The 12,417-nt window shown below is 39.8% G+C and overlaps 1 pseudogene; it reads right to left on the bottom strand.

Annotated features, from left to right (window-relative positions):
* Positions 1–218: 218 nt before the first annotated feature.
* Positions 219–10,682, bottom strand: LOC115775381 (glutathione hydrolase 5 proenzyme-like; annotated as a pseudogene).
* Between the last annotated feature and the right edge of the window lie 1,735 nt (positions 10,683–12,417).

Below are 12,417 nucleotides of genomic sequence, written 5' to 3'. Positions count from 1 at the left end.
TTGAAAGAACAATACTATGATACATGGTATACACCAGATATTCTATTTTCAGTATAACCAACTTTTTAGACACAATTGAAACATGAGTGTACTATCAAAGTCACTGATATACATGGATGGACAATGACCTGTCCTGACCCCACTTTTACAATAGAAATGGCAGAAGAGAAATAGAATAGTGAATAGTGAAAGGAGGCCAGATACAGTCACAGATGAGGGCTGATGCTTCTTCTTGATCATCTTCACAGCATCATGATTGATGATCTTCCACCAGGACAGAGACCATCTGCTGCAGATTGTGTGTTTTTTATGGCTGCAGGAGTGTCTGGAACCTTAAGCCCATGCTTTAAAACCAACATCACTGACTACTGGTCTCAGTAACCAGCTGCTTTGCCTTTTTTCCTTTCATCAGAATATGCAGAGATGCAGCCGCCATCCTCCTTCTCCACAGCATTAACTACATTGTAGAATCTTGTTATTTTATGCCCCTTAGCCTCAAGAGCATCAATTACTTCCTGAAGGGCAAAGAGGAGAAGCAACTCAGATGGAACAAAAGCAGCAGAATTTCTTATTGTATCATATAAATACACTGAATGTTACCTTTTCACTCCAGAGTTCAAACTTTGCTTCTAATTTATTCATAGAGTCAACAAAAACAACTGGAGTATCAATTGCCTCTTTAAGGCTCTTTCCAAACCAAAGGTGGTTCATGAGTGCCTTGGAGAGAAAAATACAAAGCAATCTTCAAGATGGGAAAATGATGATTTCAGGATGGATTAGGATGAAGACACTAGTGAATATAACTAAAAGGGGCCTCAGTCTACATAAATTTATCTTTTTATTTTAATGGCACTTTGTGTGATTGCTATGGACACATACCGAGGCCATTCCAGTTGTGATCCAACTCCCACCAGCCGATCCAATCACCAGTGTCTTTGATTTAGACTTCAGCACAGCCGGGGCCATATTGGAGGGAGGCCGCTCCCCTGAGAACAAAAACCTTGAGTGACAGGACAAAACTACAATCCAGACTCATCACTGTTAGGAGCACAACAGCAAAATGACTATTGAATGATTTGAAGCAGAGGATGAACGGCATTTATTCAACCCTGATATGTGGCTCTTACTTTGTTCAACGTCTGACATCAGACACTGGTGAATGCTAAAGGAAACATTCCAGTTTCTGTTTTTTTCACTTTTCAATTTTATAAGAAATCTTTGGCATATAGTACAAACAGCAGAATAAAGATTGCATTCTATATGGGAGATTATATGTTCAAACTGGGTGACATCTTCATTGCTTTGATCTGAAAGTTAACCTCAGCTTCATCTGGATAGGTGAGTTGATATAAAACAATTTTAACTGTGTGATAATAGTTCTTCACGGTATGCGTTTATCCTGTTTTCCTTAATAAGAAGAAGGCAGTATCATATGTTTCTGCATCAAACTCCTGAGTGTAACACTGGTCTCATGACAGTTAATAACAGTTAAATAACAGTTGCTAGTAAATAGAAACTCTTTGTGTCAGTTTTGAAAGAATCTTCACGGTGTCCTCAGCATCTGCATCTGTCCTGATTGCCTGTATTTCATAATTATTAAATGTAAAATGTATCCTGCTGATCGCTTACCAGGAGAAATGCTATTAGTTCTATGACAGAAGTCAGACAGCTGGTTGTTGAGGATAATTCCAGTGCTCGGAGAGAAGACCTTGGAGCCAAATCTGTAAAGCAAAAACATTAAATGAACCAGATCTAGAATCTCTGATACAAATAATTCCAACACACTCCATGCAGTTGAGAAATCTTGCATTCAGTCTCTGAAAATTTTTAATCCTTCAGTTTCAAATCAAGAATAATTTTTGATAGCTGGTTCCTAACAGTGAAAAAGAACCACGGAGATACTGACATGTCGTTGATGCTGCTGGTGACAGACACAGCAGATCCATCTTCAGCCAGCACAGACACGTGAGTGGTACCTCTGGTTTCCAGATTCGAGGTGCAGTTATTTTTACTTTCCAGACACAAGCTGAGGTTGTAATACTGGTCGTCATGACTCTCATAAGTGATCAAGCTCCTTATGTGATCAGCAAAGCTTTCCTCTGTGAACTTCTTAGCTGTCTGATTGAACTACACAGCATAAAATATTTTTAAAAAAATCACAGAAAATACAGGAACATCAAGAAAAAATAAATATTAAGCCAAATATTAACGGGACTTGGGTTCAATGGCCTTTCTTTCATTTTATACCAGAAGTTCTTAAAGAAATTTAGTACAACTAAATATGTCCAATATAAAAGCTAATTACAGAACAACTAACCAGCTAAATTATCAGTTATTGTGTAGCTGACCGCATGTGGGCTTTTGTGCTGGTATTGCTGTTTTTTTTCTCTAGTCAAGGATTTAAATAATTCTTCCACCACTGTGTGAGCCATAAATAAATTTCACTAATAATCATACTGTATCCAACAAAAGCAGGTGCAAATTATGCATGAATCTTCCTGGTAGTATTTTGTGATACTTACTGAACTGAAGTTTGGATCTTGTATACAGTTCTTTAATCCATTGGCAAATTTAAAAGCTTCAGTATAATGGTGATAAAATAATATCTTCTCATCAGTTGTCTGAGGTGCTGAATTAATTTTATAGCCTAAAAATATAAATAACTGTTATTTCCTTTCTTTGAAAAAAAATCCATTCTCAGTGTTTCACACTTTTAAAGATTGGTTGGGATCCTTTTCCTCCATGAAACCAATATTATGTGATATGCAACAAACAATAAATGCATCAATTTGAACAGCTCAGTTCAAAACAACATTATCAAACAAGCCTCATTTTATGATTTTAAAGAGTAATGAGCAGCAGCTCTGCAGTCAGTGTCTAGCAGGAACCTTTCATGATGTTGAGGACGAGGCTAAGGATGGCTCCTCCTGCAGGGGTGGGGGAAGTACATCTGGTACTCTCCCAAAGGAACAGTCCACGCATCAGTCACTGTAACTTTATATGATGCCAAGTCCTGCAGTGTGTGTGTTCTCCTGAGCAAAAACATTGAAACAAATGGTCCTGCTGAGCAAAACTGAACACATCTTCGTAATTAGATCATTGTGTCTGGCAGACATAGAAAATGGTCGGAAAAGAGAGCTGGATGAAACCTGTCTGATGATACCTGCTTGCTGTATGTCATGGATTAAATCCTCTGCTATGCTTCCGTTGTAAAACACATCTGGCCCCTGCTTTGCAATCATCTCCAAAGTATCAGCCAGTTTCTCAAATTTCACAATATCGCCGGTTTGAAGCAGGTTCCCGTTCTCATCTGAATATAACTGCCTAAAATACAAACACAGTGAGAGAAAGCTGAAACATTCATTGTTTACTCCTCATGTTTTTGAACTCACAATGTTGGTGTATTTCATACCGTAGTGATGTATTAGCAATGCGTGGAATCTGTAGACCTTGAATGTAAGGAATAGGGAACCCTTCTCTGGCCAGTCGGATGGTCGGCTCAAAGAGGTCTTTCCACGGCAACTTCCCATAACGCCTGTGCGCCTCTGCATAGCCTCGAATTTCCCCAGGAACCCCGATCCATTTGTTGCCTGGTTAGATGAATAATGGACAGTTAGTGCTGGAAAGTAACACATACATTTACTCGTGTTTAAGGTCTTGACCTATATAATTAAAACTGAATTGATTTCTAGTCACGGGGAAACAGTGTACTTTTAAATGTTGTGTCTGTTTACAACTAGTCATGTTAGAGATAATATTTTGCATGTTATACTTACCACAAACTTATTTTTTGTGCATTTTTGGCCACAGCGGCTTTTTTTTTTTTTATGAGCAGTGGAGGGAGACAGGAAATGGGGGAAAGACACAGGGGGAGATATGGGGGCCAATTAGTGACAGGCCAGAACTCGAACACCACTAAGCCACCCGGGTACCTACTTACCTACTTACCTTTGTCTCTATTAATGCAGACCTACATGCAGGGTGTAGCACAGAACTCTCAACACTATACATAAGTGGTCTATGTTGGCCCGCTTCCTTTCTTGATCCATACCTCTCATATACAGTAATTGAACCAACAACTCTATACAACAATCCATAGTGGTGATAAGGGTAGCTAGAAATGAACTGTTCATATGCCACATTTAATACAAATCTGTGATATGTCAGTAAGTGTGCATAGTTTGAAATCTTTAATATGGCAGAAAAGCAACCTACTTTTGTTAGGCTGGTGATTATTGGAGCATGACTCTAGAAGATTACTCTCTGTCTGATTTGGGACAGTCTCTCTGGCGTTGATGATTGTTACATGACCTGTGAAAAGATGAGATATTAATCCCTGATTCTCCAACAGGGCTCAGGTGCTGCATTACAATGACAGGAATGAAGGTGTCTTTTACCAGAGCTGTCCATCACTGTGAATATAGACCCCCCTCCTATGCCCGCACTCTGTGGGTTGGTGAGGGAGGTGCACAGCAGTGCTGCAATGGCTGCATCTACTGCTGAGCCACCTTTCTGAAGAATGTCCCTGAAAGAGTTTACTGCCATCAGTTTGTGTCTATTTTCATTACCACGTGTGTCTACAACATACACATCTAAAAATCTTGAGAGGAAAAATAAATCTTATTCTTGAATCTGAACATTTATCCATATGAAGCACATCTTGCGCTATAAGACACAAACATCATACTATCTCATCATGTTTTCCTGGTAAAATAAAATAAATTTTTAAATGCTTTGTCATGGTCCTGGGCCTGTTGCCCAGCGTTTTGTGTTTTGGTTCTTTGAGGTTCTGTCATTGTTGTATGTCCTCTGGGTTTCTGAGGTTGCCTGTGGTTTTAAGTCTTAGTTCGTTACAGTTATTGTATGTAATTCCCACTTCCCTTTGTTCTCCTAGTCATCTCCACGTCCCTGTGTTACAGTGTCTGTTTTGTCCCTCTGTGTCTTTTTCCCTTGTCTCATGTGTTCTGTATTTAGTTTTATTCCCAGTGTTGTGTCTGTTTACCTGTTTTCTCTCTTCCTGTTCTATTTTCGTAGTCCTGTGTTCCGCTTGCATTGTGTTCAGTTTTGCTTCCTGTGCTCTCTTCCCAGTTGTTTCCACTTGTCCTCGCTATCCCTTGATATTGTATGCGTTTTCCACTAGTCCTTTGTTGCATTGTCCTCAGTGCTTACCCTCACTGTGCTTCTTGTGGCTGTAGCTCAGTAGGTAGAGCAGGTCACCTACTGATTGGAAGGTCAGTGGTTCAATTCCTGGCTACTGCAGGCTGTATGTATCCTTGGCAAGATACTTAACCCCAAGTTGCTCTCCGACCGTTCCGTCGGAGTATGAATGTGAGTGAATGTTAGACGATTAAAGCACTTAGCTTAATTAATTAATCATGGAAGTGCTTGTATGAATGCGTGTGCATGGGGTAAATGTGAATGTGTTGTGTAAGCGCTTTGAGTGCTCATATCTGAGTAGAAAAGCGCTATATAAGAACTAGTCCATTTACAATTTCTTCCTGTTCTGTGTTTTCCCTCAGTTTAGCTCTGCCCAGACCAGCGTAGGCAGTTCATTGTTTCCTGTACTATTCTGCAGTAAAGCCACGTTTAAGTCTCAGTTCTGACTGTCGAGTCCTGTATTTTGGGTCCCATCTCACCTGCCACACAGAAACCCATGACAGCTTTTCACCCCTAAAATGGCAGATTTTGTCAAAGACAATTTGTATTATGTTCGAATCATTTCCTCATGTATTCCTCATGAATTCCTGTGACACAGATAGTATTTTCCTGTTACAATCCTATTCACTGATCGTATTTAATGTTTTTTTGTAAGTCCTATAAGGACATATAAGCAGTATTTCCATCTAAATGGTAAGCATAGCTCTTGTATATAGTTGTAAAAAAATTAAAAAACTCAGGTTTTCATAGGATATCTTTTCAAACACAATATCACATTAAATCCCACTCTCATTTACATTGTTAAAGAGGATAATTCATCAGTACTTCCTCAAATTGTCAATTTTTCAACAATAGACAGAAGTGACAGTATGAATTTTGTTGATGCAAGAGAGTTTTTTTCTGTGTCTTAATTTAATTTTGTAAGCATTCGTAATTTAATTTGTTATAATGACTTAAATATATTGCAATATCTCAACTCAACTCAACTGAGCTTTATTTAAAAAGCACTTTAAAATCAACATCGTTGGCCAAACTGCTTAACACGAGCAAAAACAAACAAGTTTAAAATACATGTTCAAAAACGACGACATTAAAATAGAAGACAGCAGTTAGTGCAATAAAAACAAGAGAAAAAAAATTAATAAAACCACAGTTAAAACATTTTTTTTAAAAAACAGTAAGAGCCAACATCTCAGACTGAGTTAAAAGCCAAAGAGAAGAGGTATATTTTAAGAGAAGATTTAAAAGCAAAGCATGAGCCAGAGGGAGCTCATTCCATAATTCTGGTTCTGGATGACTACTGATTCAATCTGTGCATCAAGTGGCACATGAATCTGACAATAAAAGTGGAACGCAATATCATGATCCCATTGGAAGTAGAGGAGAAGGTCAAGTACAGAGCCTTGAGACACTCCACATGTAAGGGATACTGCACAAGATTGATGTGGGCTTTATAGATAAGTTTCTAAGGAAAACCTGGTCTTGTCAGGAGAGTTTGGATGGAGCAGCTCTCATTTCTAGAAATCTGGCCAAATTTATTAAACTCCCCAAAAAATGAGTATCCAGAGTTGAGACCAGGAAGCAGAGTTGCAGACTTACACGCCTTTCTGCAGCTTCTCTTGTCCTGTCATCCCCCAAAACCCCATCCCCATAGAGACGGTGCTCCCAGACCATCAAAAAACAAACCAAAACCCTACTTTATGTTAAAGACCTCATAGTATTACATTACCCCAATAGAGCACTTGGCTCTCAGACTGCTGGCTTACTTGTGGTTCCTAGGATAAGAACCCACTGTGACATCATATGTGTCAGTTTCACATGTTCTGGAAATTTTCTTGAAAAAGTTTTCAATTCAAAAGATTTTTGAAGTTCTGAAAAAATTTTCTTTCAAGGAGAAATGGGTGTGGGCGTTTATGCCGTGGTCCTGGGCCTTTTGCCCAGTATTTAAGGTTTCTGTAATTGAAGTCTGTTATTGTTTAATCTCTCTAGTTGTGTTTCTAAGTGTGCTTACAGTTTACATTCTTAGTTTGTTATAGTTTGGTCATCATCACTAATCGATCATTGTGTGCTGTGTGGCTTCTGTTCATGTTAAGTTCAAGTTCTTAGTTCTAGCAAATAGTTTTTTCTACTGGCTTCAACCCTGCTTAATGTTGTTCACTCACTAACAAGCTGAAGTTTAAATTTAGCTCTCACTTCTGAGTCCTGTATGGGGGGTCCTCTGCCTTGCCTGCCACAGCAGTACACGGCATCTTATGGGTTAAGAGTAGAATGGGATGCAGAGCCTTTAATTTTAAGCCTCCTCTTCTGTGGAACCAGCTCCCGGTTTGGGTCCCATGAGTATTTCTTTTCATTCACCTCTTTTACTCCATTTATACGCCACTCTGCATTTAAGCACGAGTTATTATTAATATTTGACTCTTTTCCACGACGTGTATTTTGTCCTGTTTCTCTCCTCTCAGCCCCAACTTGTCGTGGCAAATGACTGCCCCTCCCTGAGCCTGGTTTTGTCTGAGGTTTCTTCCTGTTAAAATAAAGTTTTTCCTTTACACTGTCTCCAAATGACTGGATTTAAACACCTGGAGAGTGTCACGCTTTTAAAATGAACTCAACTGGCAGTAGGCAGTTTCCTCTAAAATGTTGAAAAGGAAATTTAGAGATTGGCCAAAAACTGTAAAGTTCAGAAGAGTCCAAGCCCGGACTCACCACTGCATTCTTAAGCTGGCAGGCACCTTTAGCTATACTCCCTTTAATAATGTTAAGCACGTATGGTGCCACTGTGGAAAGGACCTCTTTAAAAAGACGAGGTGGAATGGGGTCATTTGGAGACTCAGCAGGCTTCATGTGACCAATGATATCTATTAAAAATGACAAACTGACAACCTCGAACTGGTCAAGGACAGTCAAGCATGTGACAGAGATGGAGGGTCATAGGAAGAACTAAAAAGAATCCTGATGCTAGCAATCTTATTAATAAGAAAGCTTGTGAAGTTCTCACAAACTTCAATCGATCTTTGGGCAAGCAGACCATGAGGCATTTAGAGCAGAATTTACAGTTTTAAAAAGAACACGAGGATTGTGACAGATGCAATAATATTCACTCCAAGTAAATCAAACTTCTTTGAAATCAAACTGTCCACTTAGGAAGCAACACTGATTGACAATCAATTTCACATGCTGTTGTGCAAATGGAATAGACAACAGGTGGAAATTATTGGCAATTAGCAAGACACACTCAATAAAGGATTGGTTCTGCAGGTGGGAACCACAGACCACTTCTCAGTACCTATGCTTTCTGGCTGATGTTTTGGTCACTTTTTAATGTTGGTGGTGCTTTCACACACTCACAAGTGGCTCAGGTAGTGCAGGTCATCCAGGATGGCACATCAATGCGAGCTGTGGCAAGAAGGTTTGCTGTGTCTGTCAGCATAGTGTCCAGAGGCTGGAGGCGCTACCAGGAGACGTGGAGGAGGCCGTAGGAAGGCAACAACCCAGCAGCAGGACTGCTACCTCCGCCTTTGTGCAAGGAGGAACAGGAGGAGCACTGCCAGAGTCCTGCAAAATGACCTCCAGCAGGCCACAAATGTGCATGTGTCTGCACAAACGGTTAGAAACCGACTCCATGAGGATGGTATGAGGGCGCCACGTCCACAGATGGGGGTTGTGCTCACAGCCCAACACTGTGCAGGACACTTGGCATTTGCCAGAGAACACCAGGATTGGCAAATTCGCCACTGGCGCCCTGTGCTCTTCAGATGAAAGCAGGTTCACACTGAGCACATGACTTAGTGTGGAGACACCGTGGAGAGCGATCTGCTGCCTACAACATCCTTCAGCATGACTGGTTTGGCAGTGGGTCAGTAATGGTGTGGGGTTGCATTTCTTTGGAGGGCCGCACAGCCCTCCATGTGCTCGCCAGAGGTAGCATGACTGCCATTAGGTACCGAGATGAGATCCTCAGACCCCTTGTGAGACCATATGCTGGTGCAGTTGGCCCTGGGTTCCTCCTAACGCAGGACAATGTGGCTGGAGTGTGTCAGCAGTTCCTGCAAGATGAAGGCATTGAAGCTATGGACTGGCCCGCCCGTTCCCCAGACCTGAATCCGATTGAGCACATCTGGGACATCATGTCTCGCTCCATCCACCGTCACGTTGCACCACAGACTGTCCAGGAGTTGGCGGAGGCTTTAGTCCAGGTCTGGGAGGAGATCCCTCAGGAGACCATCCGCCACCTCATCAGGAGCATGCCCAGGCATTGTAGGGAGGTCATACAAGCACGTGGAGGCCACACACAATACTGAGACTCATTTTGACTTGTTTTAAGGACATTACATCAAAGTTGGATCAGCCTGTAGTGTGCTTTTCCACTTTAATTTTGTGTGTGACTCCAAATCCAGGCCTCCATTGGTTAATAAATTTGATTTCCATTGATGATTTTTGTGTGATTTTGTTGTCAGCACATTCAACTTTGTACAGAACAAAGTATTCAATGAGAATATTTCATTCATTCAGATCTAAGATGTGTTATTTGAGTGTTCCCTTTATTTTTTTAAGTGTATTTATATAGCGCCAAATCACAACAAACAATCGTCTCAAGGTGTTTAATATCAGAACAGTGCTAAATTTTAACAGCTTTCAGTTTTCTTATTAAAACCACCAGCAGTCTCTTAACAACTGTACTGTCAGCTGTAACCTCTCCTCCTTCCACTTTCGTTTAGCTCTCCTTTCAAATAAGTTCATTTCAAAGCTGGAATAAAATATTGCCTGTGCGACCTGTTTACACTTAGATCATTCTTTGTAAACTGTCGCTGTGCCTCCTCCACGCCTCCACGGAGTATTAAGAGTATGCTTTTTGTGATTTTTTTTTTATGATGTATGAAATATGTAACTCACATCTTTTTTCAGGATGTGTCATTTTCAAGCGTTTTAAAATTAACATTTGAGAACCAAAATAATGATTTATTAACAAAACAACTCTAGAAATCAACTACCAAGTAAGTGTTGAGTTGCTTTTGGTTTTGATTATGTTTTTTTTTGTGTGTGGGTGAGTGTTTCTTTCTTTTGGCTATGCAAGCTTTCTTCACGATAACAAATCCATGACAGGTAATTTTCCACAAGTAGGAAAATGGAGTGTTCATATATTGCATATGTATAAAAATCACAGTGGATTTCCTAGTTTATGAAATGCATATGGGTTTCATAAAGGAGAAATTATGCTCCAGTGCTAAAGTTTGCTCTCAGAAAACAGCATATTAATCATCGTGTGAAGTTTCGTTAGCACAAACTGTACCAAAAATATTGTCAGAAGTGTAAGATGTTACTCACCGTCCAATCTTTGAACAGTTCTCAGAGTCTGCGGCCACTGCAGCCTTTGAGAAATTTCCAGTTGGGCAATTATGGACATTGTTCACATTCTTCACAATTACAATGCAACCTATAATAACTGCACACAAAAAGGCGATGATGAATAGCAATGCCCCCTTTCCGGGCCTGGCTGTTTGTTCTGGTCGGAAGGCTACCTCTAACATTTTACAACTTTAACTGATTAAATCTGTGAAATGAGATGAAATAAACAAGAAAGTTGTTGCTCGATCAGAAGGCAAAGGCACTGACAGCTGGAAACACCTCATCTGACCAGTCCTTCCTGTTCTACTTCTTCAAGTCTGCTTGAATGCTTGGAGCGTATACGTGTGTGATGCATTGTAATGTAAATTCTCTAGATTCTCTAAATGAGTCAAGGCTTCAGTCCAAGAAAATCACTCATGTTCAATATCTACGCAGGGCCAGATAACTCCATTAAAATGAGTTTGTAACAGCACAGTGATGCAGAATTTTAAGAATTGAGAAAAATACACAAAGGCAACTATTACAACTTGACACTTTCAAATTTACACATTCAAGAATACTCGTGGGGTTTCAAGATGTGCAGTGCTTCCTCTGATTTGATACTCTGTGCCATTATGTTTTGTTCCTTTAACCTAGAAGCTGCTTTATGTATGATACCTTTACAAGTATTGAATAAACAACAGTTTGCCTTTAACACAGACCAGTCGGGCCTGTCAAATGGATAGTAGATAAATGCCACAACTACCACTGAGCTATCTTACTGTATGTTGTTGTACTTGTTCTATGACTGAGGTTATTCTCACTGCAGGTAAAGCCAGGAGGGCGCACAGCTGCAGATTATGGTGGAGCCCTGAATGAATGTGGGGTCTCCAGGGGTGAGCTGTGTAGATGGATCCTTCCAGGAAAAGTTGTTTGCTGTGCACTGTCATAAACTTTAACCATCAAACCATTGTTTCATGACTGCAGCTTCACCTAATTTTAACACCCTCCCCACTGAGACTTTTACTTTGAAAAGGTAAAACCACAAATATTTTTCGATAGTGTTTTCTTGTAGGTTGGTTTGCTTACCTAGTAACGCTTTTAGTATTTACATCAATATTATCAGAAGCATATCCCACAGTGGTGTCCAGCACAGAGAGTCCACCCATCAGTGGGACCGTTTTTATTTATTTCAATTTTTGTTATTTTCTGCTGCTGTTTCCAAAATTTGCATCTTTAAAGCTTTTAGGATGTTTTGCATGGATATTCATATCTCATTTAATATATGTATATACAAGCTGCTATATAATGCCATACATGAACAGGTATTTAAATTTCAGATATTAAAACCACTTTTGCACATAAAGTTAAGATGTTATGAAAAATAGAATCATGTCATGCCTATGATTAATTCAAATAATACAAAGACAATGTATCAGATTTTGAAACTGAAAAGTTTTGTTTTCAAAAAAAAAAATAATTGTAATTTTAAATTTGGCAGTATCTCCATTTAAGACAGTGGTACTTTTGGCTTTTCTTTGATTTTCCAAGGGGTCACCACAGCAGATGGATCTGCATGTTTTATTTGGCACAGATTTTACACTCGATGCCCTTCCTGATGCAACATTCCCATTTATCTAGACTTGGAACTGACACGTGGTCTACACTAATTGTGACACCCCCACCCCCAAACTGTCCTGCTTTTTGTTGTTTGTTTGCTTTTAGAGCCACCTTAAAGCATACCTTGCTTTATCATCCTTCTGGTCAGTCATGGTGGCTTTTATTTACAAAATAAACATGTATTCAATAAGACTTGAATGACACCTTAAAACTCATCAGTGGTTCTTGAAGGTTTCTGGCTGTTGCTGATTGAAACTGATTGAGAAGAAAGAGCTGCATCAAAAACTTCCTAGTGACTGGAATAGGCTCCAGACCCCC

This window comes from Archocentrus centrarchus, unplaced genomic scaffold, assembly GCF_007364275.1.
Source record: "Archocentrus centrarchus isolate MPI-CPG fArcCen1 unplaced genomic scaffold, fArcCen1 scaffold_112_ctg1, whole genome shotgun sequence".
NCBI classification, from domain to species: domain Eukaryota; kingdom Metazoa; phylum Chordata; class Actinopteri; order Cichliformes; family Cichlidae; genus Archocentrus; species Archocentrus centrarchus.
Note: the sequence above shows the minus strand (reverse complement) of the source record. Positions and strands in the feature narration are given on the sequence as shown.